The 25,905-nt window shown below is 44.9% G+C and overlaps 20 non-coding genes across 20 annotated transcripts; all 20 read left to right on the plus strand.

Moving 5' to 3' along the window:
• Positions 1 to 53: 53 nt before the first annotated feature.
• Positions 54 to 172, plus strand: LOC139067648 (5S ribosomal RNA). Its single transcript, XR_011519688.1, has one exon. It is a non-coding gene; the product is annotated as a 5S ribosomal RNA (ribosomal RNA).
• A 1,261-nt stretch (positions 173 to 1,433) lies between these two features.
• Positions 1,434 to 1,552, plus strand: LOC139068098 (5S ribosomal RNA). Its single transcript, XR_011519735.1, has one exon. It is a non-coding gene; the product is annotated as a 5S ribosomal RNA (ribosomal RNA).
• A 1,260-nt stretch (positions 1,553 to 2,812) lies between these two features.
• Positions 2,813 to 2,931, plus strand: LOC139068298 (5S ribosomal RNA). The gene has a single exon (XR_011519897.1). It is a non-coding gene; the product is annotated as a 5S ribosomal RNA (ribosomal RNA).
• Positions 2,932 to 4,191: 1,260 nt separating this feature from the next.
• On the plus strand, positions 4,192 to 4,310 carry LOC139067659 (5S ribosomal RNA). The gene has a single exon (XR_011519689.1). It is a non-coding gene; the product is annotated as a 5S ribosomal RNA (ribosomal RNA).
• Positions 4,311 to 5,570: 1,260 nt separating this feature from the next.
• Positions 5,571 to 5,689, plus strand: LOC139067670 (5S ribosomal RNA). Its single transcript, XR_011519690.1, has one exon. It is a non-coding gene; the product is annotated as a 5S ribosomal RNA (ribosomal RNA).
• Positions 5,690 to 6,949: 1,260 nt separating this feature from the next.
• On the plus strand, positions 6,950 to 7,068 carry LOC139068233 (5S ribosomal RNA). Its single transcript, XR_011519832.1, has one exon. It is a non-coding gene; the product is annotated as a 5S ribosomal RNA (ribosomal RNA).
• A 1,261-nt stretch (positions 7,069 to 8,329) lies between these two features.
• Positions 8,330 to 8,448, plus strand: LOC139067681 (5S ribosomal RNA). The gene has a single exon (XR_011519692.1). It is a non-coding gene; the product is annotated as a 5S ribosomal RNA (ribosomal RNA).
• A 1,260-nt stretch (positions 8,449 to 9,708) lies between these two features.
• Positions 9,709 to 9,827, plus strand: LOC139067692 (5S ribosomal RNA). The gene has a single exon (XR_011519693.1). It is a non-coding gene; the product is annotated as a 5S ribosomal RNA (ribosomal RNA).
• A 1,261-nt stretch (positions 9,828 to 11,088) lies between these two features.
• LOC139067701 (5S ribosomal RNA) lies at positions 11,089 to 11,207 on the plus strand. Its single transcript, XR_011519694.1, has one exon. It is a non-coding gene; the product is annotated as a 5S ribosomal RNA (ribosomal RNA).
• A 1,260-nt stretch (positions 11,208 to 12,467) lies between these two features.
• On the plus strand, positions 12,468 to 12,586 carry LOC139067712 (5S ribosomal RNA). The gene has a single exon (XR_011519696.1). It is a non-coding gene; the product is annotated as a 5S ribosomal RNA (ribosomal RNA).
• Positions 12,587 to 13,847: 1,261 nt separating this feature from the next.
• LOC139067723 (5S ribosomal RNA) lies at positions 13,848 to 13,966 on the plus strand. The gene has a single exon (XR_011519697.1). It is a non-coding gene; the product is annotated as a 5S ribosomal RNA (ribosomal RNA).
• A 1,261-nt stretch (positions 13,967 to 15,227) lies between these two features.
• On the plus strand, positions 15,228 to 15,347 carry LOC139068254 (5S ribosomal RNA). Its single transcript, XR_011519853.1, has one exon. It is a non-coding gene; the product is annotated as a 5S ribosomal RNA (ribosomal RNA).
• Positions 15,348 to 16,607: 1,260 nt separating this feature from the next.
• On the plus strand, positions 16,608 to 16,726 carry LOC139068210 (5S ribosomal RNA). The gene has a single exon (XR_011519809.1). It is a non-coding gene; the product is annotated as a 5S ribosomal RNA (ribosomal RNA).
• Positions 16,727 to 17,666: 940 nt separating this feature from the next.
• Positions 17,667 to 17,785, plus strand: LOC139067734 (5S ribosomal RNA). The gene has a single exon (XR_011519698.1). It is a non-coding gene; the product is annotated as a 5S ribosomal RNA (ribosomal RNA).
• A 1,260-nt stretch (positions 17,786 to 19,045) lies between these two features.
• On the plus strand, positions 19,046 to 19,164 carry LOC139067743 (5S ribosomal RNA). The gene has a single exon (XR_011519699.1). It is a non-coding gene; the product is annotated as a 5S ribosomal RNA (ribosomal RNA).
• Positions 19,165 to 20,425: 1,261 nt separating this feature from the next.
• Positions 20,426 to 20,544, plus strand: LOC139067942 (5S ribosomal RNA). Its single transcript, XR_011519716.1, has one exon. It is a non-coding gene; the product is annotated as a 5S ribosomal RNA (ribosomal RNA).
• Positions 20,545 to 21,484: 940 nt separating this feature from the next.
• On the plus strand, positions 21,485 to 21,603 carry LOC139067752 (5S ribosomal RNA). Its single transcript, XR_011519700.1, has one exon. It is a non-coding gene; the product is annotated as a 5S ribosomal RNA (ribosomal RNA).
• A 1,260-nt stretch (positions 21,604 to 22,863) lies between these two features.
• LOC139067763 (5S ribosomal RNA) lies at positions 22,864 to 22,982 on the plus strand. The gene has a single exon (XR_011519701.1). It is a non-coding gene; the product is annotated as a 5S ribosomal RNA (ribosomal RNA).
• A 1,261-nt stretch (positions 22,983 to 24,243) lies between these two features.
• Positions 24,244 to 24,362, plus strand: LOC139067774 (5S ribosomal RNA). The gene has a single exon (XR_011519702.1). It is a non-coding gene; the product is annotated as a 5S ribosomal RNA (ribosomal RNA).
• Positions 24,363 to 25,622: 1,260 nt separating this feature from the next.
• On the plus strand, positions 25,623 to 25,741 carry LOC139067785 (5S ribosomal RNA). Its single transcript, XR_011519703.1, has one exon. It is a non-coding gene; the product is annotated as a 5S ribosomal RNA (ribosomal RNA).
• Positions 25,742 to 25,905: the final 164 nt, after the last annotated feature.

Below are 25,905 nucleotides of genomic sequence, written 5' to 3' on the forward strand. Positions count from 1 at the left end.
AGGGCACAACCGTCTCTGCACCCATAAAACGGAGGACGGAAGGACAAGCCTTCGCTTACGGCCATACCACCCTGAACACGCCCGATCTCGTCTGATCTCGGAAGCTAAGCAGGGTCGGGCCTGGTTAGTACTTGGATGGGAGACCGCCTGGGAATACCAGGTGCTGTAAGCTTTTGTCCTTGTCTTTTGAGCCAGCAGAGGGTGCTGTTACGCACTCGCCCTTCTGAGGAACAACACCTTACAGACCTCAAACAGTTACAACAGCATATTGCACTTTTCCTTAACCCTTTCATGCATAATAGTCACTCAAGTGGACAGGTACTCAAAATTGTTATTTATTTATTTTTGCTATTAAGCACAGCTGTTGAAGACTTTATTGCATTTGAGCACCTCCATTTGGACTTTGGTAAGCCAAGCCAACATATTTCATGTTCAGATTGCACGCTGTTCACTGAGGTGGACATGTAATAAATTATTTGTAAATTATACATTTTTACAAAAAATATTTGTTGAAATTTGTTTCATTCACACCTAAAGATGAATCAAAAAATTGTTAAAAAAAAATCATGGTTGAAGATTTCATAATTCATGCATCAAAGGGTTAACACAGAAATGTCAAAAAGCCCATTCCCTGGGGCAATCAGGTTTTAAAAGAGCGTTTCTTCTTCAATACGTTCACATTTTACTTCCCAAGTTGCAATAGAGAAAATCCAACTCATCTATCTGTGACTTACTTGCAATTCAGGGATCTAACTAAAGATTGTCATTAAGATTTCGTTCCGGAGCAAGGCTCTGCAGCCTGCGGCCATGATGGCACGTCGCAAGTCTTTGCCGCTACGCTACCAGCTAAAAGAAATGTGGGCCTTTTACTGGAATGGCATCAAAATGCACCAATAGGTCTTTTCCACAAAGACCCAAATAGGTTGTTGGAGAAACACATTGCAATTTATTGCTGCCAAACACAAGAAAAGCTGAACTCACAAACTAAGAAAAATCGGGCGCCAGCCGGCCGGCACCTGTTTGCAAGGATTTCACCCACAGAGCCCGGCCAGACGCAGCCCGAACAGGGGGGCGTGGGTCCCACTTTCCATGGGCCCACCACTCATAGGAGGGACAAAGGAAAAACGAGGTACTTCTCTCAACTGAGGTGAAGGTGGCCTTTTTGTACATCCAAATGTTAAATAATATCGTTTGTACTTTCTGACGTCTGCGATGTGAACAAATTTGGATTAAAGCGCATGAACCTATTCTACTGTGTCACTACACAAGCTCCCCTCTCCGCTTTCGCCCACGGAGCCCGGCCAGACACAGCTCAAACTGGGGATGAGGGCGGTTTACTGGAAAGGCCTCAAATTGCAGCATTCCATTCAATGGCAGCCAAGGGCACAACCGTCTCTGCACCCATAAAACGGAGGACGGAAGGACAAGCCTTCGCTTACGGCCATACCACCCTGAACATGCCCGATCTCGTCTGATCTCGGAAGCTAAGCAGGGTCGGGCCTGGTTAGTACTTGGATGGGAGACCGCCTGGGAATACCAGGTGCTGTAAGCTTTTGTCCTTGTCTTTTGAGCCAGCAGAGGGTGCTGTTACGCACTCGCCCTTCTGAGGAACAACACCTTACAGACCTCAAACAGTTACAACAGCATATTGCACTTTTCCTTAACCCTTTCATGCATAATAGTCACTAAAGTGGACAGGTACTCAAAATTGTTATTTATTTATTTTTGCTATTAAGCACAGCTGTTGAAGACTTTATTGCATTTGAGCACCTCCATTTGGACTTTGGTAAGCCAAGCCAACATATTTCATGTTCAGATTGCACGCTGTTCACTGAGGTGGACATGTAATAAATTATTTGTAAATTATACATTTTTACAAAAAATATTTGTTGAAATTTGTTTCATTCTCACCTAAAGATGAATCAAAAAATTGTTAAAAAAAATCATGGTTGAAGATTTCATAATTCATGCATCAAAGGGTTAACACAGAAATGTCAAAAAGCCCATTCCCTGGGGCAATCAGGTTTTAAAAGAGTGTTTCTTCTTCAATACGTTCACATTTTACTTCCCAAGTTGCAATAGAGAAAATCCAACTCATCTATCTGTGACTTACTTGCAATTCAGGGATCTAACTAAAGATTGTCATTAAGATTTCGTTCCGGAGCAAGGCTCTGCAGCCTGCGGCCATGATGGCACGTCGCAAGTCTTTGCTGCTACGCTACCAGCTAAAAGAAATGTGGGCCTTTTACTGGAATGGCATCAAAATGCACCAATAGGTCTTTTCCACAAAGACCCAAATAGGTTGTTGGAGAAACACATTGCAATTTATTGCTGCCAAACACAAGAAAAGCTGAACTCACAAACTAAGAAAAATCGGGCGCCAGCCGGCCGGCACCTGTTTGCAAGGATTTCACCCACAGAGCCCGGCCAGACGCAGCCCGAACAGGGGGGCGTGGGTCCCACTTTCCATGGGCCCACCACTCATAGGAGGGACAAAGGAAAAACGAGGTACTTCTCTCAACTGAGGTGAAGGTGGCCTTTTTGTACATCCAAATGTTAAATAATATCGTTTGTACTTTCTGACGTCTGCGATGTGAACAAATTTGGATTAAAACGCATGAACCTATTCTACTGTGTCACTACACAAGCTCCCCTCTCCGCTTTCGCCCACGGAGCCCGGCCAGACACAGCTCAAACTGGGGATGAGGGCGGTTTACTGGAAAGGCCTCAAATTGCAGCATTCCATTCAATGGCAGCCAAGGGCACAACTGTCTCTGCACCCATAAAACGGAGGACGGAAGGACAAGCCTTCGCTTACGGCCATACCACCCTGAACACGCCCGATCTCGTCTGATCTCGGAAGCTAAGCAGTATCGGGCCTGGTTAGTACTTGGATGGGAGACCGCCTGGGAATACCAGGTGCTGTAAGCTTTTGTCCTTGTCTTTTGAGCCAGCAGAGGGTGCTGTTACGCACTCGCCCTTCTGAGGAACAACACCTTACAGACCTCAAACAGTTACAACAGCATATTGCACTTTTCCTTAACCCTTTCATGCATAATAGTCACTCAAGTGGACAGGTACTCAAAATTGTTATTTATTTATTTTTGCTATTAAGCACAGCTGTTGAAGACTTTATTGCATTTGAGCACCTCCATTTGGACTTTGGTAAGCCAAGCCAACATATTTCATGTTCAGATTGCACGCTGTTCACTGAGGTGGACATGTAATAAATTATTTGTAAATTATACATTTTTACAAAAAATATTTGTTGAAATTTGTTTCATTCACACCTAAAGATGAATCAAAAAATTGTTAAAAAAAATCATGGTTGAAGATTTTATAATTCATGCATCAAAAGGTTAACACAGAAATGTCAAAAAGCCCATTCCCTGGGGCAATCAGGTTTTAAAAGAGTGTTTCTTCTTCAATACGTTCACATTTTACTTCCCAAGTTGCAATAGAGAAAATCCAACTCATCTATCTGTGACTTACTTGCAATTCAGGGATCTAACTAAAGATTGTCATTAAGATTTCGTTCCGGAGCAAGGCTCTGCAGCCTGCGGCCATGATGGCACGTCGCAAGTCTTTGCCGCTACGCTACCAGCTAAAAGAAATGTGGGCCTTTTACTGGAATGGCATCAAAATGCACCAATAGGTCTTTTCCACAAAGACCCAAATAGGTTGTTGGAGAAACACATTGCAATTTATTGCTGCCAAACACAAGAAAAGCTGAACTCACAAACTAAGAAAAATCGGGCGCCAGCCGGCCGGCACCTGTTTGCAAGGATTTCACCCACAGAGCCCGGCCAGACGCAGCCCGAACAGGGGGGCGTGGGTCCCACTTTCCATGGGCCCACCACTCATAGGAGGGACAAAGGAAAAACGAGGTACTTCTCTCAACTGAGGTGAAGGTGGCCTTTTTGTACATCCAAATGTTAAATAATATCGTTTGTACTTTCTGACGTCTGCGATGTGAACAAATTTGGATTAAAGCGCATGAACCTATTCTACTGTGTCACTACACAAGCTCCCCTCTCCGCTTTCGCCCACGGAGCCCGGCCAGACACAGCTCAAACTGGGGATGAGGGCGGTTTACTGGAAAGGCCTCAAATTGCAGCATTCCATTCAATGGCAGCCAAGGGCACAACTGTCTCTGCACCCATAAAACGGAGGACGGAAGGACAAGCCTTCGCTTACGGCCATACCACCCTGAACACGCCCGATCTCGTCTGATCTCGGAAGCTAAGCAGGGTCGGGCCTGGTTAGTACTTGGATGGGAGACCGCCTGGGAATACCAGGTGCTGTAAGCTTTTGTCCTTGTCTTTTGAGCCAGCAGAGGGTGCTGTTACGCACTCGCCCTTCTGAGGAACAACACCTTACAGACCTCAAACAGTTACAACAGCATATTGCACTTTTCCTTAACCCTTTCATGCATAATAGTCACTCAAGTGGACAGGTACTCAAAATTGTTATTTATTTATTTTTGCTATTAAGCACAGCTGTTGAAGACTTTATTGCATTTGAGCACCTCCATTTGGACTTTGGTAAGCCAAGCCAACATATTTCATGTTCAGATTGCACGCTGTTCACTGAGGTGGACATGTAATAAATTATTTGTAAATTATACATTTTTACAAAAAATATTTGTTGAAATTTGTTTCATTCACACCTAAAGATGAATCAAAAAATTGTTAAAAAAAATCATGGTTGAAGATTTTATAATTCATGCATCAAAAGGTTAACACAGAAATGTCAAAAAGCCCATTCCCTGGGGCAATCAGGTTTTAAAAGAGTGTTTCTTCTTCAATACGTTCACATTTTACTTCCCAAGTTGCAATAGAGAAAATCCAACTCATCTATCTGTGACTTACTTGCAATTCAGGGATCTAACTAAAGATTGTCATTAAGATTTCGTTCCGGAGCAAGGCTCTGCAGCCTGCGGCCATGATGGCACGTCGCAAGTCTTTGCCGCTACGCTACCAGCTAAAAGAAATGTGGGCCTTTTACTGGAATGGCATCAAAATGCACCAATAGGTCTTTTCCACAAAGACCCAAATAGGTTGTTGGAGAAACACATTGCAATTTATTGCTGCCAAACACAAGAAAAGCTGAACTCACAAACTAAGAAAAATCGGGCGCCAGCCGGCCGGCACCTGTTTGCAAGGATTTCACCCACAGAGCCCGGCCAGACGCAGCCCGAACAGGGGGGCGTGGGTCCCACTTTCCATGGGCCCACCACTCATAGGAGGGACAAAGGAAAAACGAGGTACTTCTCTCAACTGAGGTGAAGGTGGCCTTTTTGTACATCCAAATGTTAAATAATATCGTTTGTACTTTCTGACGTCTGCGATGTGAACAAATTTGGATTAAAGCGCATGAACCTATTCTACTGTGTCACTACACAAGCTCCCCTCTCCGCTTTCGCCCACGGAGCCCGGCCAGACACAGCTCAAACTGGGGATGAGGGCGGTTTACTGGAAAGGCCTCAAATTGCAGCATTCCATTCAATGGCAGCCAAGGGCACAACTGTCTCTGCACCCATAAAACGGAGGACGGAAGGACAAGCCTTCGCTTACGGCCATACCACCCTGAACACGCCCGATCTCGTCTGATCTCGGAAGCTAAGCAGGGTCGGGCCTGGTTAGTACTTGGATGGGAGACCGCCTGGGAATACCAGGTGCTGTAAGCTTTTGTCCTTGTCTTTTGAGCCAGCAGAGGGTGCTGTTACGCACTCGCCCTTCTGAGGAACAACACCTTACAGACCTCAAACAGTTACAACAGCATATTGCACTTTTCCTTAACCCTTTCATGCATAATAGTCACTCAAGTGGACAGGTACTCAAAATTGTTATTTATTTATTTTTGCTATTAAGCACAGCTGTTGAAGACTTTATTGCATTTGAGCACCTCCATTTGGACTTTGGTAAGCCAAGCCAACATATTTCATGTTCAGATTGCACGCTGTTCACTGAGGTGGACATGTAATAAATTATTTGTAAATTATACATTTTTACAAAAAATATTTGTTGAAATTTGTTTCATTCACACCTAAAGATGAATCAAAAAATTGTTAAAAAAAATCATGGTTGAAGATTTCATAATTCATGCATCAAAGGGTTAACACAGAAATGTCAAAAAGCCCATTCCCTGGGGCAATCAGGTTTTAAAAGAGCGTTTCTTCTTCAATACGTTCACATTTTACTTCCCAAGTTGCAATAGAGAAAATCCAACTCATCTATCTGTGACTTACTTGCAATTCAGGGATCTAACTAAAGATTGTCATTAAGATTTCGTTCCGGAGCAAGGCTCTGCAGCCTGCGGCCATGATGGCACGTCGCAAGTCTTTGCCGCTACGCTACCAGCTAAAAGAAATGTGGGCCTTTTACTGGAATGGCATCAAAATGCACCAATAGGTCTTTTCCACAAAGACCCAAATAGGTTGTTGGAGAAACACATTGCAATTTATTGCTGCCAAACACAAGAAAAGCTGAACTCACAAACTAAGAAAAATCGGGCGCCAGCCGGCCGGCACCTGTTTGCAAGGATTTCACCCACAGAGCCCGGCCAGACGCAGCCCGAACAGGGGGGCGTGGGTCCCACTTTCCATGGGCCCACCACTCATAGGAGGGACAAAGGAAAAACGAGGTACTTCTCTCAACTGAGGTGAAGGTGGCCTTTTTGTACATCCAAATGTTAAATAATATCGTTTGTACTTTCTGACGTCTGCGATGTGAACAAATTTGGATTAAAGCGCATGAACCTATTCTACTGTGTCACTACACAAGCTCCCCTCTCCGCTTTCGCCCACGGAGCCCGGCCAGACACAGCTCAAACTGGGGATGAGGGCGGTTTACTGGAAAGGCCTCAAATTGCAGCATTCCATTCAATGGCAGCCAAGGGCACAACTGTCTCTGCACCCATAAAACGGAGGACGGAAGGACAAGCCTTCGCTTACGGCCATACCACCCTGAACACGCCCGATCTCGTCTGATCTCGGAAGCTAAGCAGGGTCGGGCCTGGTTAGTGCTTGGATGGGAGACCGCCTGGGAATACCAGGTGCTGTAAGCTTTTGTCCTTGTCTTTTGAGCCAGCAGAGGGTGCTGTTACGCACTCGCCCTTCTGAGGAACAACACCTTACAGACCTCAAACAGTTACAACAGCATATTGCACTTTTCCTTAACCCTTTCATGCATAATAGTCACTCAAGTGGACAGGTACTCAAAATTGTTATTTATTTATTTTTGCTATTAAGCACAGCTGTTGAAGACTTTATTGCATTTGAGCACCTCCATTTGGACTTTGGTAAGCCAAGCCAACATATTTCATGTTCAGATTGCACGCTGTTCACTGAGGTGGACATGTAATAAATTATTTGTAAATTATACATTTTTACAAAAAATATTTGTTGAAATTTGTTTCATTCACACCTAAAGATGAATCCAAAAAATTGTTAAAAAAAATCATGGTTGAAGATTTCATAATTCATGCATCAAAGGGTTAACACAGAAATGTCAAAAAGCCCATTCCCTGGGGCAATCAGGTTTTAAAAGAGCGTTTCTTCTTCAATACGTTCACATTTTACTTCCCAAGTTGCAATAGAGAAAATCCAACTCATCTATCTGTGACTTACTTGCAATTCAGGGATCTAACTAAAGATTGTCATTAAGATTTCGTTCCGGAGCAAGGCTCTGCAGCCTGCGGCCATGATGGCACGTCGCAAGTCTTTGCCGCTACGCTACCAGCTAAAAGAAATGTGGGCCTTTTACTGGAATGGCATCAAAATGCACCAATAGGTCTTTTCCACAAAGACCCAAATAGGTTGTTGGAGAAACACATTGCAATTTATTGCTGCCAAACACAAGAAAAGCTGAACTCACAAACTAAGAAAAATCGGGCGCCAGTCGGCCGGCACCTGTTTGCAAGGATTTCACCCACAGAGCCCGGCCAGACGCAGCCCGAACAGGGGGGCGTGGGTCCCACTTTCCATGGGCCCACCACTCATAGGAGGGACAAAGGAAAAACGAGGTACTTCTCTCAACTGAGGTGAAGGTGGCCTTTTTGTACATCCAAATGTTAAATAATATCGTTTGTACTTTCTGACGTCTGCGATGTGAACAAATTTGGATTAAAGCGCATGAACCTATTCTACTGTGTCACTACACAAGCTCCCCTCTCCGCTTTCGCCCACGGAGCCCGGCCAGACACAGCTCAAACTGGGGATGAGGGCGGTTTACTGGAAAGGCCTCAAATTGCAGCATTCCATTCAATGGCAGCCAAGGGCACAACTGTCTCTGCACCCATAAAACGGAGGACGGAAGGACAACCCTTCGCTTACGGCCATACCACCCTGAACACGCCCGATCTCGTCTGATCTCGGAAGCTAAGCAGGGTCGGGCCTGGTTAGTACTTGGATGGGAGACCGCCTGGGAATACCAGGTGCTGTAAGCTTTTGTCCTTGTCTTTTGAGCCAGCAGAGGGTGCAGTTACGCACTCGCCCTTCTGAGGAACAACACCTTACAGACCTCAAACAGTTACAACAGCATATTGCACTTTTCCTTAACCCTTTCATGCATAATAGTCACTCAAGTGGACAGGTACTCAAAATTGTTATTTATTTATTTTTGCTATTAAGCACAGCTGTTGAAGACTTTATTGCATTTGAGCACCTCCATTTGGACTTTGGTAAGCCAAGCCAACATATTTCATGTTCAGATTGCACGCTGTTCACTGAGGTGGACATGTAATAAATTATTTGTAAATTATACATTTTTACAAAAAATATTTGTTGAAATTTGTTTCATTCACACCTAAAGATGAATCAAAAAATTGTTAAAAAAAATCATGGTTGAAGATTTCATAATTCATGCATCAAAGGGTTAACACAGAAATGTCAAAAAGCCCATTCCCTGGGGCAATCAGGTTTTAAAAGAGCGTTTCTTCTTCAATACGTTCACATTTTACTTCCCAAGTTGCAATAGAGAAAATCCAACTCATCTATCTGTGACTTACTTGCAATTCAGGGATCTAACTAAAGATTGTCATTAAGATTTCGTTCCGGAGCAAGGCTCTGCAGCCTGCGGCCATGATGGCACGTCGCAAGTCTTTGCCGCTACGCTACCAGCTAAAAGAAATGTGGGCCTTTTACTGGAATGGCATCAAAATGCACCAATAGGTCTTTTCCACAAAGACCCAAATAGGTTGTTGGAGAAACACATTGCAATTTATTGCTGCCAAACACAAGAAAAGCTGAACTCACAAACTAAGAAAAATCGGGCGCCAGCCGGCCGGCACCTGTTTGCAAGGATTTCACCCACAGAGCCCGGCCAGACGCAGCCCGAACAGGGGGGCGTGGGTCCCACTTTCCATGGGCCCACCACTCATAGGAGGGACAAAGGAAAAACGAGGTACTTCTCTCAACTGAGGTGAAGGTGGCCTTTTTGTACATCCAAATGTTAAATAATATCGTTTGTACTTTCTGACGTCTGCGATGTGAACAAATTTGGATTAAAGCGCATGAACCTATTCTACTGTGTCACTACACAAGCTCCCCTCTCCGCTTTCGCCCACGGAGCCCGGCCAGACACAGCTCAAACTGGGGATGAGGGCGGTTTACTGGAAAGGCCTCAAATTGCAGCATTCCATTCAATGGCAGCCAAGGGCACAACTGTCTCTGCACCCATAAAACGGAGGACGGAAGGACAAGCCTTCGCTTACGGCCATACCACCCTGAACACGCCCGATCTCGTCTGATCTCGGAAGCTAAGCAGGGTCGGGCCTGGTTAGTACTTGGATGGGAGACCGCCTGGGAATACCAGGTGCTGTAAGCTTTTGTCCTTGTCTTTTGAGCCAGCAGAGGGTGCAGTTACGCACTCGCCCTTCTGAGGAACAACACCTTACAGACCTCAAACAGTTACAACAGCATATTGCACTTTTCCTTAACCCTTTCATGCATAATAGTCACTCAAGTGGACAGGTACTCAAAATTGTTATTTATTTATTTTTGCTATTAAGCACAGCTGTTGAAGACTTTATTGCATTTGAGCACCTCCATTTGGACTTTGGTAAGCCAAGCCAACATATTTCATGTTCAGATTGCACGCTGTTCACTGAGGTGGACATGTAATAAATTATTTGTAAATTATACATTTTTACAAAAAATATTTGTTGAAATTTGTTTCATTCACACCTAAAGATGAATCAAAAAATTGTTAAAAAAAAATCATGGTTGAAGATTTCATAATTCATGCATCAAAGGGTTAACACAGAAATGTCAAAAAGCCCATTCCCTGGGGCAATCAGGTTTTAAAAGAGCGTTTCTTCTTCAATACGTTCACATTTTACTTCCCAAGTTGCAATAGAGAAAATCCAACTCATCTATCTGTGACTTACTTGCAATTCAGGGATCTAACTAAAGATTGTCATTAAGATTTCGTTCCGGAGCAAGGCTCTGCAGCCTGCGGCCATGATGGCACGTCGCAAGTCTTTGCCGCTACGCTACCAGCTAAAAGAAATGTGGGCCTTTTACTGGAATGGCATCAAAATGCACCAATAGGTCTTTTCCACAAAGACCCAAATAGGTTGTTGGAGAAACACATTGCAATTTATTGCTGCCAAACACAAGAAAAGCTGAACTCACAAACTAAGAAAAATCGGGCGCCAGCCGGCCGGCACCTGTTTGCAAGGATTTCACCCACAGAGCCCGGCCAGACGCAGCCTGAACAGGGGGGCGTGGGTCCCACTTTCCATGGGCCCACCACTCATAGGAGGGACAAAGGAAAAACGAGGTACTTCTCTCAACTGAGGTGAAGGTGGCCTTTTTGTACATCCAAATGTTAAATAATATCGTTTGTACTTTCTGACGTCTGCGATGTGAACAAATTTGGATTAAAGCGCATGAACCTATTCTACTGTGTCACTACACAAGCTCCCCTCTCCGCTTTCGCCCACGGAGCCCGGCCAGACACAGCTCAAACTGGGGATGAGGGCGGTTTACTGGAAAGGCCTCAAATTGCAGCATTCCATTCAATGGCAGCCAAGGGCACAACTGTCTCTGCACCCATAAAACGGAGGACGGAAGGACAAGCCTTCGCTTACGGCCATACCACCCTGAACACGCCCGATCTCGTCTGATCTCGGAAGCTAAGCAGGGTCGGGCCTGGTTAGTACTTGGATGGGAGACCGCCTGGGAATACCAGGTGCTGTAAGCTTTTGTCCTTGTCTTTTGAGCCAGCAGAGGGTGCAGTTACGCACTCGCCCTTCTGAGGAACAACACCTTACAGACCTCAAACAGTTACAACAGCATATTGCACTTTTCCTTAACCCTTTCATGCATAATAGTCACTCAAGTGGACAGGTACTCAAAATTGTTATTTATTTATTTTTGCTATTAAGCACAGCTGTTGAAGACTTTATTGCATTTGAGCACCTCCATTTGGACTTTGGTAAGCCAAGCCAACATATTTCATGTTCAGATTGCACGCTGTTCACTGAGGTGGACATGTAATAAATTATTTGTAAATTATACATTTTTACAAAAAATATTTGTTGAAATTTGTTTCATTCACACCTAAAGATGAATCAAAAAATTGTTAAAAAAAATCATGGTTGAAGATTTCATAATTCATGCATCAAAGGGTTAACACAGAAATGTCAAAAAGCCCATTCCCTGGGGCAATCAGGTTTTAAAAGAGCGTTTCTTCTTCAATACGTTCACATTTTACTTCCCAAGTTGCAATAGAGAAAATCCAACTCATCTATCTGTGACTTACTTGCAATTCAGGGATCTAACTAAAGATTGTCATTAAGATTTCGTTCCGGAGCAAGGCTCTGCAGCCTGCGGCCATGATGGCACGTCGCAAGTCTTTGCCGCTACGCTACCAGCTAAAAGAAATGTGGGCCTTTTACTGGAATGGCATCAAAATGCACCAATAGGTCTTTTCCACAAAGACCCAAATAGGTTGTTGGAGAAACACATTGCAATTTATTGCTGCCAAACACAAGAAAAGCTGAACTCACAAACTAAGAAAAATCGGGCGCCAGCCGGCCGGCACCTGTTTGCAAGGATTTCACCCACAGAGCCCGGCCAGACGCAGCCCGAACAGGGGGGCGTGGGTCCCACTTTCCATGGGCCCACCACTCATAGGAGGGACAAAGGAAAAACGAGGTACTTCTCTCAACTGAGGTGAAGGTGGCCTTTTTGTACATCCAAATGTTAAATAATATCGTTTGTACTTTCTGACGTCTGCGATGTGAACAAATTTGGATTAAAGCGCATGAACCTATTCTACTGTGTCACTACACAAGCTCCCCTCTCCGCTTTCGCCCACGGAGCCCGGCCAGACACAGCTCAAACTGGGGATGAGGGCGGTTTACTGGAAAGGCCTCAAATTGCAGCATTCCATTCAATGGCAGCCAAGGGCACAACTGTCTCTGCACCCATAAAACGGAGGACGGAAGGACAAGCCTTCGCTTACGGCCATACCACCCTGAACACGCCCGATCTCGTCTGATCTCGGAAGCTAAGCAGGGTCGGGCCTGGTTAGTACTTGGATGGGAGACCGCCTGGGAATACCAGGTGCTGTAAGCTTTTGTCCTTGTCTTTTGAGCCAGCAGAGGGTGCTGTTACGCACTCGCCCTTCTGAGGAACAACACCTTACAGACCTCAAACAGTTACAACAGCATATTGCACTTTTCCTTAACCCTTTCATGCATAATAGTCACTCAAGTGGACAGGTACTCAAAATTGTTATTTATTTATTTTTGCTATTAAGCACAGCTGTTGAAGACTTTATTGCATTTGAGCACCTCCATTTGGACTTTGGTAAGCCAAGCCAACATATTTCATGTTCAGATTGCACGCTGTTCACTGAGGTGGACATGTAATAAATTATTTGTAAATTATACATTTTTACAAAAAATATTTGTTGAAATTTGTTTCATTCACACCTAAAGATGAATCAAAAAATTGTTTAAAAAAAATCATGGTTGAAGATTTCATAATTCATGCATCAAAGGGTTAACACAGAAATGTCAAAAAGCCCATTCCCTGGGGCAATCAGGTTTTAAAAGAGCGTTTCTTCTTCAATACGTTCACATTTTACTTCCCAAGTTGCAATAGAGAAAATCCAACTCATCTATCTGTGACTTACTTGCAATTCAGGGATCTAACTAAAGATTGTCATTAAGATTTCGTTTCAGAGCAAGGCTCTGCAGCCTGCGGCCATGATGGCACGTCGCAAGTCTTTGCCGCTACGCTACCAGCTAAAAGAAATGTGGGCCTTTTACTGGAATGGCATCAAAATGCACCAATAGGTCTTTTCCACAAAGACCCAAATAGGTTGTTGGAGAAACACATTGCAATTTATTGCTGCCAAACACAAGAAAAGCTGAACTCACAAACTAAGAAAAATCGGGCGCCAGCCGGCCGGCACCTGTTTGCAAGGATTTCACCCACAGAGCCCGGCCAGATGCAGCCCGAACAGGGGGGCGTGGGTCCCACTTTCCATGGGCCCACCACTCATAGGAGGGACAAAGGAAAAACGAGGTACTTCTCTCAACTGAGGTGAAGGTGGCCTTTTTGTACATCCAAATGTTAAATAATATCGTTTGTACTTTCTGACGTCTGCGATGTGAACAAATTTGGATTAAAGCGCATGAACCTATTCTACTGTGTCACTACACAAGCTCCCCTCTCCGCTTTCGCCCACGGAGCCCGGCCAGACACAGCTCAAACTGGGGATGAGGGCGGTTTACTGGAAAGGCCTCAAATTGCAGCATTCCATTCAATGGCAGCCAAGGGCACAACTGTCTCTGCACCCATAAAACGGAGGACGGAAGGACCAGCCTTCGCTTACGGCCATACCACCCTGAACACGCCCGATCTCGTCTGATCTCGGAAGCTAAGCAGGGTCGGGCCTGGTTAGTACTTGGATGGGAGACCGCCTGGGAATACCAGGTGCTGTAAGCTTTTGTCCTTGTCTTTTGAGCCAGCAGAGGGTGCTGTTACGCACTCGCCCTTCTGAGGAACAACACCTTACAGACCTCAAACAGTTACAACAGCATATTGCACTTTTCCTTAACCCTTTCATGCATAATAGTCACTCAAGTGGACAGGTACTCAAAATTGTTATTTATTTATTTTTGCTATTAAGCACAGCTGTTGAAGACTTTATTGCATTTGAGCACCTCCATTTGGACTTTGGTAAGCCAAGCCAACATATTTCATGTTCAGATTGCACGCTGTTCACTGAGGTGGACATGTAATAAATTATTTGTAAATTATACATTTTTACAAAAAATATTTGTTGAAATTTGTTTCATTCACACCTAAAGATGAATCAAAAAATTGTTAAAAAAAAATCATGGTTGAAGATTTCATAATTCATGCATCAAAGGGTTAACACAGAAATGTCAAAAAGCCCATTCCCTGGGGCAATCAGGTTTTAAAAGAGCGTTTCTTCTTCAATACGTTCACATTTTACTTCCCAAGTTGCAATAGAGAAAATCCAACTCATCTATCTGTGACTTACTTGCAATTCAGGGATCTAACTAAAGATTGTCATTAAGATTTCGTTCCGGAGCAAGGCTCTGCAGCCTGCGGCCATGATGGCACGTCGCAAGTCTTTGCCGCTACGCTACCAGCTAAAAGAAATGTGGGCCTTTTACTGGAATGGCATCAAAATGCACCAATAGGTCTTTTCCACAAAGACCCAAATAGGTTGTTGGAGAAACACATTGCAATTTATTGCTGCCAAACACAAGAAAAGCTGAACTCACAAACTAAGAAAAATCGGGCGCCAGCCGGCCGGCACCTGTTTGCAAGGATTTCACCCACAGAGCCCGGCCAGACGCAGCCTGAACAGGGGGGCGTGGGTCCCACTTTCCATGGGCCCACCACTCATAGGAGGGACAAAGGAAAAACGAGGTACTTCTCTCAACTGAGGTGAAGGTGGCCTTTTTGTACATCCAAATGTTAAATAATATCGTTTGTACTTTCTGACGTCTGCGATGTGAACAAATTTGGATTAAAGCGCATGAACCTATTCTACTGTGTCACTACACAAGCTCCCCTCTCCGCTTTCGCCCACGGAGCCCGGCCAGACACAGCTCAAACTGGGGATGAGGGCGGTTTACTGGAAAGGCCTCAAATTGCAGCATTCCATTCAATGGCAGCCAAGGGCACAACTGTCTCTGCACCCATAAAACGGAGGACGGAAGGACCAGCCTTCGCTTACGGCCATACCACCCTGAACACCGCCCGATCTCGTCTGATCTCGGAAGCTAAGCAGGGTCGGGCCTGGTTAGTACTTGGATGGGAGACCGCCTGGGAATACCAGGTGCTGTAAGCTTTTGTCCTTGTCTTTTGAGCCAGCAGAGGGTGCTGTTACGCACTCGCCCTTCTGAGGAACAACACCTTACAGACCTCAAACAGTTACAACAGCATATTGCACTTTTCCTTAACCCTTTCATGCATAATAGTCACTCAAGTGGACAGGTACTCAAAGTTGTTATTTATTTATTTTTGCTATTAAGCACAGCTGTTGAAGACTTTATTGCATTTGAGCACCTCCATTTGGACTTTGGTAAGCCAAGCCAACATATTTCATGTTCAGATTGCACGCTGTTCACTGAGGTGGACATGTAATAAATTATTTGTAAATTATACATTTTTACAAAAAATATTTGTTGAAATTTGTTTCATTCACACCTAAAGATGAATCAAAAAATTGTTAAAAAAAATCATGGTTGAAGATTTCATAATTCATGCATCAAAGGGTTAACACAGAAATGTCAAAAAGCCCATTCCCTGGGGCAATCAGGTTTTAAAAGAGCGTTTCTTCTTCAATACGTTCACATTTTACTTCCCAAGTTGCAATAGAGAAAATCCAACTCATCTATCTGTGACTTACTTGCAATTCAGGGATCTAACTAAAGATTGTCATTAAGATTTCGTTCCGGAGCAAGGCTCTGCAGCCTGCGGCCATGATGGCACGTCGCAAGTCTTTGCCGCTACGCTACCAGCTAAAAGAAATGTGGGCCTTTTACTGGAATGGCATCAAAATGCACCAATAGGTCTTTTCCACAAAGACCCAAATAGGTTGTTGGAGAAACACATTGCAATTTATTGCTGCCAAACACAAGAAAAGCTGAACTCACAAACTAAGAAAAATCGGGCGCCAGCCGGCCGGCACCTGTTTGCAAGGATTTCACCCACAGAGCCCGGCCAGACGCAGCCCGAACAGGGGGGCGTGGGTCCCACTTTCCATGGGCCCACCACTCATAGGAGGGACAAAGGAAAAACGAGGTACTTCTCTCAACTGAGGTGAAGGTGGCCTTTTTGTACATCCAAATGTTAAATAATATCGTTTGTACTTTCTGACGTCTGCGATGTGAACAAATTTGGATTAAAGCGCATGAACCTATTCTACTGTGTCACTACACAAGCTCCCCTCTCCGCTTTCGCCCACGGAGCCCGGCCAGACACAGCTCAAACTGGGGATGAGGGCGGTTTACTGGAAAGGCCTCAAATTGCAGCATTCCATTCAATGGCAGCCAAGGGCACAACTGTCTCTGCACCCATAAAACGGAGGACGGAAGGACAAGCCTTCGCTTACGGCCATACCACCCTGAACACGCCCGATCTCGTCTGATCTCGGAAGCTAAGCAAGGTCGGGCCTGGTTAGTACTTGGATGGGAGACCGCCTGGGAATACCAGGTGCTGTAAGCTTTTGTCCTTGTCTTTTGAGCCAGCAGAGGGTGCTGTTATGCACTCGCCCTTCTGAGGAACAACACCTTACAGACCTCAAACAGTTACAACAGCATATTGCACTTTTCCTTAACACAGAAATGTCAAAAAGCCCATTCCCTGGGGCAATCAGGTTTTAAAAGAGCGTTTCTTCTTCAATACGTTCACATTTTACTTCCCAAGTTGCAATAGAGAAAATCCAACTCATCTATCTGTGACTTACTTGCAATTCAGGGATCTAACTAAAGATTGTCATTAAGATTTCGTTTCAGAGCAAGGCTCTGCAGCCTGCGGCCATGATGGCACGTCGCAAGTCTTTGCCGCTACGCTACCAGCTAAAAGAAATGTGGGCCTTTTACTGGAATGGCATCAAAATGCACCAATAGGTCTTTTCCACAAAGACCCAAATAGGTTGTTGGAGAAACACATTGCAATTTATTGCTGCCAAACACAAGAAAAGCTGAACTCACAAACTAAGAAAAATCGGGCGCCAGCCGGCCGGCACCTGTTTGCAAGGATTTCACCCACAGAGCCCGGCCAGACGCAGCCCGAACAGGGGGGCGTGGGTCCCACTTTCCATGGGCCCACCACTCATAGGAGGGACAAAGGAAAAACGAGGTACTTCTCTCAACTGAGGTGAAGGTGGCCTTTTTGTACATCCAAATGTTAAATAATATCGTTTGTACTTTCTGACGTCTGCGATGTGAACAAATTTGGATTAAAGCGCATGAACCTATTCTACTGTGTCACTACACAAGCTCCCCTCTCCGCTTTCGCCCACGGAGCCCGGCCAGACACAGCTCAAACTGGGGATGAGGGTGGTTTACTGGAAAGGCCTCAAATTGCAGCATTCCATTCAATGGCAGCCAAGGGCACAACTGTCTCTGCACCCATAAAACGGAGGACGGAAGGACCAGCCTTCGCTTACGGCCATACCACCCTGAACACGCCCGATCTCGTCTGATCTCGGAAGCTAAGCAGGGTCGGGCCTGGTTAGTACTTGGATGGGAGACCGCCTGGGAATACCAGGTGCTGTAAGCTTTTGTCCTTGTCTTTTGAGCCAGCAGAGGGTGCTGTTACGCACTCGCCCTTCTGAGGAACAACACCTTACAGACCTCAAACAGTTACAACAGCATATTGCACTTTTCCTTAACCCTTTCATGCATAATAGTCACTCAAGTGGACAGGTACTCAAAATTGTTATTTATTTATTTTTGCTATTAAGCACAGCTGTTGAAGACTTTATTGCATTTGAGCACCTCCATTTGGACTTTGGTAAGCCAAGCCAACATATTTCATGTTCAGATTGCACGCTGTTCACTGAGGTGGACATGTAATAAATTATTTGTAAATTATACATTTTTACAAAAAATATTTGTTGAAATTTGTTTCATTCACACCTAAAGATGAATCAAAAAATTGTTAAAAAAAATCATGGTTGAAGATTTCATAATTCATGCATCAAAGGGTTAACACAGAAATGTCAAAAAGCCCATTCCCTGGGGCAATCAGGTTTTAAAAGAGCGTTTCTTCTTCAATACGTTCACATTTTACTTCCCAAGTTGCAATAGAGAAAATCCAACTCATCTATCTGTGACTTACTTGCAATTCAGGGATCTAACTAAAGATTGTCATTAAGATTTCGTTCCGGAGCAAGGCTCTGCAGCCTGCGGCCATGATGGCACGTCGCAAGTCTTTGCCGCTACGCTACCAGCTAAAAGAAATGTGGGCCTTTTACTGGAATGGCATCAAAATGCACCAATAGGTCTTTTCCACAAAGACCCAAATAGGTTGTTGGAGAAACACATTGCAATTTATTGCTGCCAAACACAAGAAAAGCTGAACTCACAAACTAAGAAAAATCGGGCGCCAGCCGGCCGGCACCTGTTTGCAAGGATTTCACCCACAGAGCCCGGCCAGACGCAGCCCGAACAGGGGGGCGTGGGTCCCACTTTCCATGGGCCCACCACTCATAGGAGGGACAAAGGAAAAACGAGGTACTTCTCTCAACTGAGGTGAAGGTGGCCTTTTTGTACATCCAAATGTTAAATAATATCGTTTGTACTTTCTGACGTCTGCGATGTGAACAAATTTGGATTAAAGCGCATGAACCTATTCTACTGTGTCTCTACACAAGCTCCCCTCTCCGCTTTCGCCCACGGAGCCCGGCCAGACACAGCTCAAACTGGGGATGAGGGCGGTTTACTGGAAAGGCCTCAAATTGCAGCATTCCATTCAATGGCAGCCAAGGGCACAACTGTCTCTGCACCCATAAAACGGAGGACGGAAGGACCAGCCTTCGCTTACGGCCATACCACCCTGAACACGCCCGATCTCGTCTGATCTCGGAAGCTAAGCAGGGTCGGGCCTGGTTAGTACTTGGATGGGAGACCGCCTGGGAATACCAGGTGCTGTAAGCTTTTGTCCTTGTCTTTTGAGCCAGCAGAGGGTGCTGTTACGCACTCGCCCTTCTGAGGAACAACACCTTACAGACCTCAAACAGTTACAACAGCATATTGCACTTTTCCTTAACCCTTTCATGCATAATAGTCACTCAAGTGGACAGGTACTCAAAATTGTTATTTATTTATTTTTGCTATTAAGCACAGCTGTTGAAGACTTTATTGCATTTGAGCACCTCCATTTGGACTTTGGTAAGCCAAGCCAACATATTTCATGTTCAGATTGCACGCTGTTCACTGAGGTGGACATGTAATAAATTATTTGTAAATTATACATTTTTACAAAAAATATTTGTTGAAATTTGTTTCATTCACACCTAAAGATGAATCAAAAAATTGTTAAAAAAAAATCATGGTTGAAGATTTCATAATTCATGCATCAAAGGGTTAACACAGAAATGTCAAAAAGCCCATTCCCTGGGGCAATCAGGTTTTAAAAGAGCGTTTCTTCTTCAATACGTTCACATTTTACTTCCCAAGTTGCAATAGAGAAAATCCAACTCATCTATCTGTGACTTACTTGCAATTCAGGGATCTAACTAAAGATTGTCATTAAGATTTCGTTCCGGAGCAAGGCTCTGCAGCCTGCGGCCATGATGGCACGTCGCAAGTCTTTGCCGCTACGCTACCAGCTAAAAGAAATGTGGGCCTTTTACTGGAATGGCATCAAAATGCACCAATAGGTCTTTTCCACAAAGACCCAAATAGGTTGTTGGAGAAACACATTGCAATTTATTGCTGCCAAACACAAGAAAAGCTGAACTCACAAACTAAGAAAAATCGGGCGCCAGCCGGCCGGCACCTGTTTGCAAGGATTTCACCCACAGAGCCCGGCCAGACGCAGCCCGAACAGGGGGGCGTGGGTCCCACTTTCCATGGGCCCACCACTCATAGGAGGGACAAAGGAAAAACGAGGTACTTCTCTCAACTGAGGTGAAGGTGGCCTTTTTGTACATCCAAATGTTAAATAATATCGTTTGTACTTTCTGACGTCTGCGATGTGAACAAATTTGGATTAAAGCGCATGAACCTATTCTACTGTGTCACTACACAAGCTCCCCTCTCCGCTTTCGCCCACGGAGCCCGGCCAGACACAGCTCAAACTGGGGATGAGGGCGGTTTACTGGAAAGGCCTCAAATTGCAGCATTCCATTCAATGGCAGCCAAGGGCACAACTGTCTCTGCACCCATAAAACGGAGGACGGAAGGACAAGCCTTCGCTTACGGCCATACCACCCTGAACACGCCCGATCTCGTCTGATCTCGGAAGCTAAGCAGGGTCGGGCCTGGTTAGTACTTGGATGGGAGACCGCATGGGAATACCAGGTGCTGTAAGCTTTTGTCCTTGTCTTTTGAGCCAGCAGAGGGTGCTGTTATGCACTCGCCCTTCTGAGGAACAACACCTTACAGACCTCAAACAGTTACAACAGCATATTGCACTTTTCCTTAACACAGAAATGTCAAAAAGCCCATTCCCTGGGGCAATCAGGTTTTAAAAGAGCGTTTCTTCTTCAATACGTTCACATTTTACTTCCCAAGTTGCAATAGAGAAAATCCAACTCATCTATCTGTGACTTACTTGCAATTCAGGGATCTAACTAAAGATTGTCATTAAGATTTCGTTCCGGAGCAAGGCTCTGCAGCCTGCGGCCATGATGGCACGTCGCAAGTCTTTGCCGCTACGCTACCAGCTAAAAGAAATGTGGGCCTTTTACTGGAATGGCATCAAAATGCACCAATAGGTCTTTTCCACAAAGACCCAAATAGGTTGTTGGAGAAACACATTGCAATTTATTGCTGCCAAACACAAGAAAAGCTGAACTCACAAACTAAGAAAAATCGGGCGCCAGTCGGCCGGCACCTGTTTGCAAGGATTTCACCCACAGAGCCCGGCCAGACGCAGCCCGAACAGGGGGGCGTGGGTCCCACTTTCCATGGGCCCACCACTCATAGGAGGGACAAAGGAAAAACGAGGTACTTCTCTCAACTGAGGTGAAGGTGGCCTTTTTGTACATCCAAATGTTAAATAATATCGTTTGTACTTTCTGACGTCTGCGATGTGAACAAATTTGGATTAAAGCGCATGAACCTATTCTACTGTGTCACTACACAAGCTCCCCTCTCCGCTTTCGCCCACGGAGCCCGGCCAGACACAGCTCAAACTGGGGATGAGGGCGGTTTACTGGAAAGGCCTCAAATTGCAGCATTCCATTCAATGGCAGCCAAGGGCACAACTGTCTCTGCACCCATAAAACGGAGGACGGAAGGACAAGCCTTCGCTTACGGCCATACCACCCTGAACACGCCCGATCTCGTCTGATCTCGGAAGCTAAGCAGGGTCGGGCCTGGTTAGTACTTGGATGGGAGACCGCCTGGGAATACCAGGTGCTGTAAGCTTTTGTCCTTGTCTTTTGAGCCAGCAGAGGGTGCTGTTACGCACTCGCCCTTCTGAGGAACAACACCTTACAGACCTCAAACAGTTACAACAGCATATTGCACTTTTCCTTAACCCTTTCATGCATAATAGTCACTCAAGTGGACAGGTACTCAAAATTGTTATTTATTTATTTTTGCTATTAAGCACAGCTGTTGAAGACTTTATTGCATTTGAGCACCTCCATTTGGACTTTGGTAAGCCAAGCCAACATATTTCATGTTCAGATTGCACGCTGTTCACTGAGGTGGACATGTAATAAATTATTTGTAAATTATACATTTTTACAAAAAATATTTGTTGAAATTTGTTTCATTCACACCTAAAGATGAATCAAAAAATTGTTAAAAAAAATCATGGTTGAAGATTTCATAATTCATGCATCAAAGGGTTAACACAGAAATGTCAAAAAGCCCATTCCCTGGGGCAATCAGGTTTTAAAAGAGCGTTTCTTCTTCAATACGTTCACATTTTACTTCCCAAGTTGCAATAGAGAAAATCCAACTCATCTATCTGTGACTTACTTGCAATTCAGGGATCTAACTAAAGATTGTCATTAAGATTTCGTTCCGGAGCAAGGCTCTGCAGCCTGCGGCCATGATGGCACGTCGCAAGTCTTTGCCGCTACGCTACCAGCTAAAAGAAATGTGGGCCTTTTACTGGAATGGCATCAAAATGCACCAATAGGTCTTTTCCACAAAGACCCAAATAGGTTGTTGGAGAAACACATTGCAATTTATTGCTGCCAAACACAAGAAAAGCTGAACTCACAAACTAAGAAAAATCGGGCGCCAGCCGGCCGGCACCTGTTTGCAAGGATTTCACCCACAGAGCCCGGCCAGACGCAGCCCGAACAGGGGGGCGTGGGTCCCACTTTCCATGGGCCCACCACTCATAGGAGGGACAAAGGAAAAACGAGGTACTTCTCTCAACTGAGGTGAAGGTGGCCTTTTTGTACATCCAAATGTTAAATAATATCGTTTGTACTTTCTGACGTCTGCGATGTGAACAAATTTGGATTAAAGCGCATGAACCTATTCTACTGTGTCACTACACAAGCTCCCCTCTCCGCTTTCGCCCACGGAGCCCGGCCAGACACAGCTCAAACTGGGGATGAGGGCGGTTTACTGGAAAGGCCTCAAATTGCAGCATTCCATTCAATGGCAGCCAAGGGCACAACTGTCTCTGCACCCATAAAACGGAGGACGGAAGGACCAGCCTTCGCTTACGGCCATACCACCCTGAACACGCCCGATCTCGTCTGATCTCGGAAGCTAAGCAGGGTCGGGCCTGGTTAGTACTTGGATGGGAGACCGCCTGGGAATACCAGGTGCTGTAAGCTTTTGTCCTTGTCTTTTGAGCCAGCAGAGGGTGCTGTTACGCACTCGCCCTTCTGAGGAACAACACCTTACAGACCTCAAACAGTTACAACAGCATATTGCACTTTTCCTTAACCCTTTCATGCATAATAGTCACTCAAGTGGACAGGTACTCAAAATTGTTATTTATTTATTTTTGCTATTAAGCACAGCTGTTGAAGACTTTATTGCATTTGAGCACCTCCATTTGGACTTTGGTAAGCCAAGCCAACATATTTCATGTTCAGATTGCACGCTGTTCACTGAGGTGGACATGTAATAAATTATTTGTAAATTATACATTTTTACAAAAAATATTTGTTGAAATTTGTTTCATTCACACCTAAAGATGAATCAAAAAATTGTTAAAAAAAAATCATGGTTGAAGATTTCATAATTCATGCATCAAAGGGTTAACACAGAAATGTCAAAAAGCCCATTCCCTGGGGCAATCAGGTTTTAAAAGAGCGTTTCTTCTTCAATACGTTCACATTTTACTTCCCAAGTTGCAATAGAGAAAATCCAACTCATCTATCTGTGACTTACTTGCAATTCAGGGATCTAACTAAAGATTGTCATTAAGATTTCGTTCCGGAGCAAGGCTCTGCAGCCTGCGGCCATGATGGCACGTCGCAAGTCTTTGCCGCTACGCTACCAGCTAAAAGAAATGTGGGCCTTTTACTGGAATGGCATCAAAATGCACCAATAGGTCTTTTCCACAAAGACCCAAATAGGTTGTTGGAGAAACACATTGCAATTTATTGCTGCCAAACACAAGAAAAGCTGAACTCACAAACTAAGAAAAATCGGGCGCCAGCCGGCCGGCACCTGTTTGCAAGGATTTCACCCACAGAGCCCGGCCAGACGCAGCCCGAACAGGGGGGCGTGGGTCCCACTTTCCATGGGCCCACCACTCATAGGAGGGACAAAGGAAAAACGAGGTACTTCTCTCAACTGAGGTGAAGGTGGCCTTTTTGTACATCCAAATGTTAAATAATATCGTTTGTACTTTCTGACGTCTGCGATGTGAACAAATTTGGATTAAAGCGCATGAACCTATTCTACTGTGTCACTACACAAGCTCCCCTCTCCGCTTTCGCCCACGGAGCCCGGCCAGACACAGCTCAAACTGGGGATGAGGGCGGTTTACTGGAAAGGCCTCAAATTGCAGCATTCCATTCAATGGCAGCCAAGGGCACAACTGTCTCTGCACCCATAAAACGGAGGACGGAAGGACAAGCCTTCGCTTACGGCCATACCACCCTGAACACGCCCGATCTCGTCTGATCTCGGAAGCTAAGCAGGGTCGGGCCTGGTTAGTACTTGGATGGGAGACCGCCTGGGAATACCAGGTGCTGTAAGCTTTTGTCCTTGTCTTTTGAGCCAGCAGAGGGTGCTGTTATGCACTCGCCCTTCTGAGGAACAACACCTTACAGACCTCAAACAGTTACAACAGCATATTGCACTTTTCCTTAACCCTTTCATGCATAATAGTCACTCAAGTGGACAGGTACTCAAAATTGTTATTTATTTATTTTTGCTATTAAGCACAGCTGTTGAAGACTTTATTGCATTTGAGCACCTCCATTTGGACTTTGGTAAGCCAAGCCAACATATTTCATGTTCAGATTGCACGCTGTTCACTGAGGTGGACATGTAATAAATTATTTGTAAATTATACATTTTTACAAAAAATATTTGTTGAAATTTGTTTCATTCACACCTAAAGATGAATCAAAAAATTGTTAAAAAAAATCATGGTTGAAGATTTCATAATTCATGCATCAAAGGGTTAACACAGAAATGTCAAAAAGCCCATTCCCTGGGGCAATCAGGTTTTAAAAGAGCGTTTCTTCTTCAATACGTTCACATTTTACTTCCCAAGTTGCAATAGAGAAAATCCAACTCATCTATCTGTGACTTACTTGCAATTCAGGGATCTAACTAAAGATTGTCATTAAGATTTCGTTCCGGAGCAAGGCTCTGCAGCCTGCGGCCATGATGGCACGTCGCAAGTCTTTGCCGCTACGCTACCAGCTAAAAGAAATGTGGGCCTTTTACTGGAATGGCATCAAAATGCACCAATAGGTCTTTTCCACAAAGACCCAAATAGGTTGTTGGAGAAACACATTGCAATTTATTGCTGCCAAACACAAGAAAAGCTGAACTCACAAACTAAGAAAAATCGGGCGCCAGCCGGCCGGCACCTGTTTGCAAGGATTTCACCCACAGAGCCCGGCCAGACGCAGCCCGAACAGGGGGGCGTGGGTCCCACTTTCCATGGGCCCACCACTCATAGGAGGGACAAAGGAAAAACGAGGTACTTCTCTCAACTGAGGTGAAGGTGGCCTTTTTGTACATCCAAATGTTAAATAATATCGTTTGTACTTTCTGACGTCTGCGATGTGAACAAATTTGGATTAAAGCGCATGAACCTATTCTACTGTGTCACTACACAAGCTCCCCTCTCCGCTTTCGCCCACGGAGCCCGGCCAGACACAGCTCAAACTGGGGATGAGGGCGGTTTACTGGAAAGGCCTCAAATTGCAGCATTCCATTCAATGGCAGCCAAGGGCACAACTGTCTCTGCACCCATAAAACGGAGGACGGAAGGACAAGCCTTTGCTTACGGCCATACCACCCTGAACACGCCCGATCTCGTCTGATCTCGGAAGCTAAGCAGGGTCGGGCCTGGTTAGTACTTGGATGGGAGACCGCCTGGGAATACCAGGTGCTGTAAGCTTTTGTCCTTGTCTTTTGAGCCAGCAGAGGGTGCTGTTATGCACTCGCCCTTCTGAGGAACAACACCTTACAGACCTCAAACAGTTACAACAGCATATTGCACTTTTCCTTAACCCTTTCATGCATAATAGTCACTCAAGTGGACAGGTACTCAAAATTGTTATT

The sequence above is a fragment of the Nothobranchius furzeri genome, chromosome 2, assembly GCF_043380555.1.
Source record: "Nothobranchius furzeri strain GRZ-AD chromosome 2, NfurGRZ-RIMD1, whole genome shotgun sequence".
Taxonomy (NCBI): domain Eukaryota; kingdom Metazoa; phylum Chordata; class Actinopteri; order Cyprinodontiformes; family Nothobranchiidae; genus Nothobranchius; species Nothobranchius furzeri.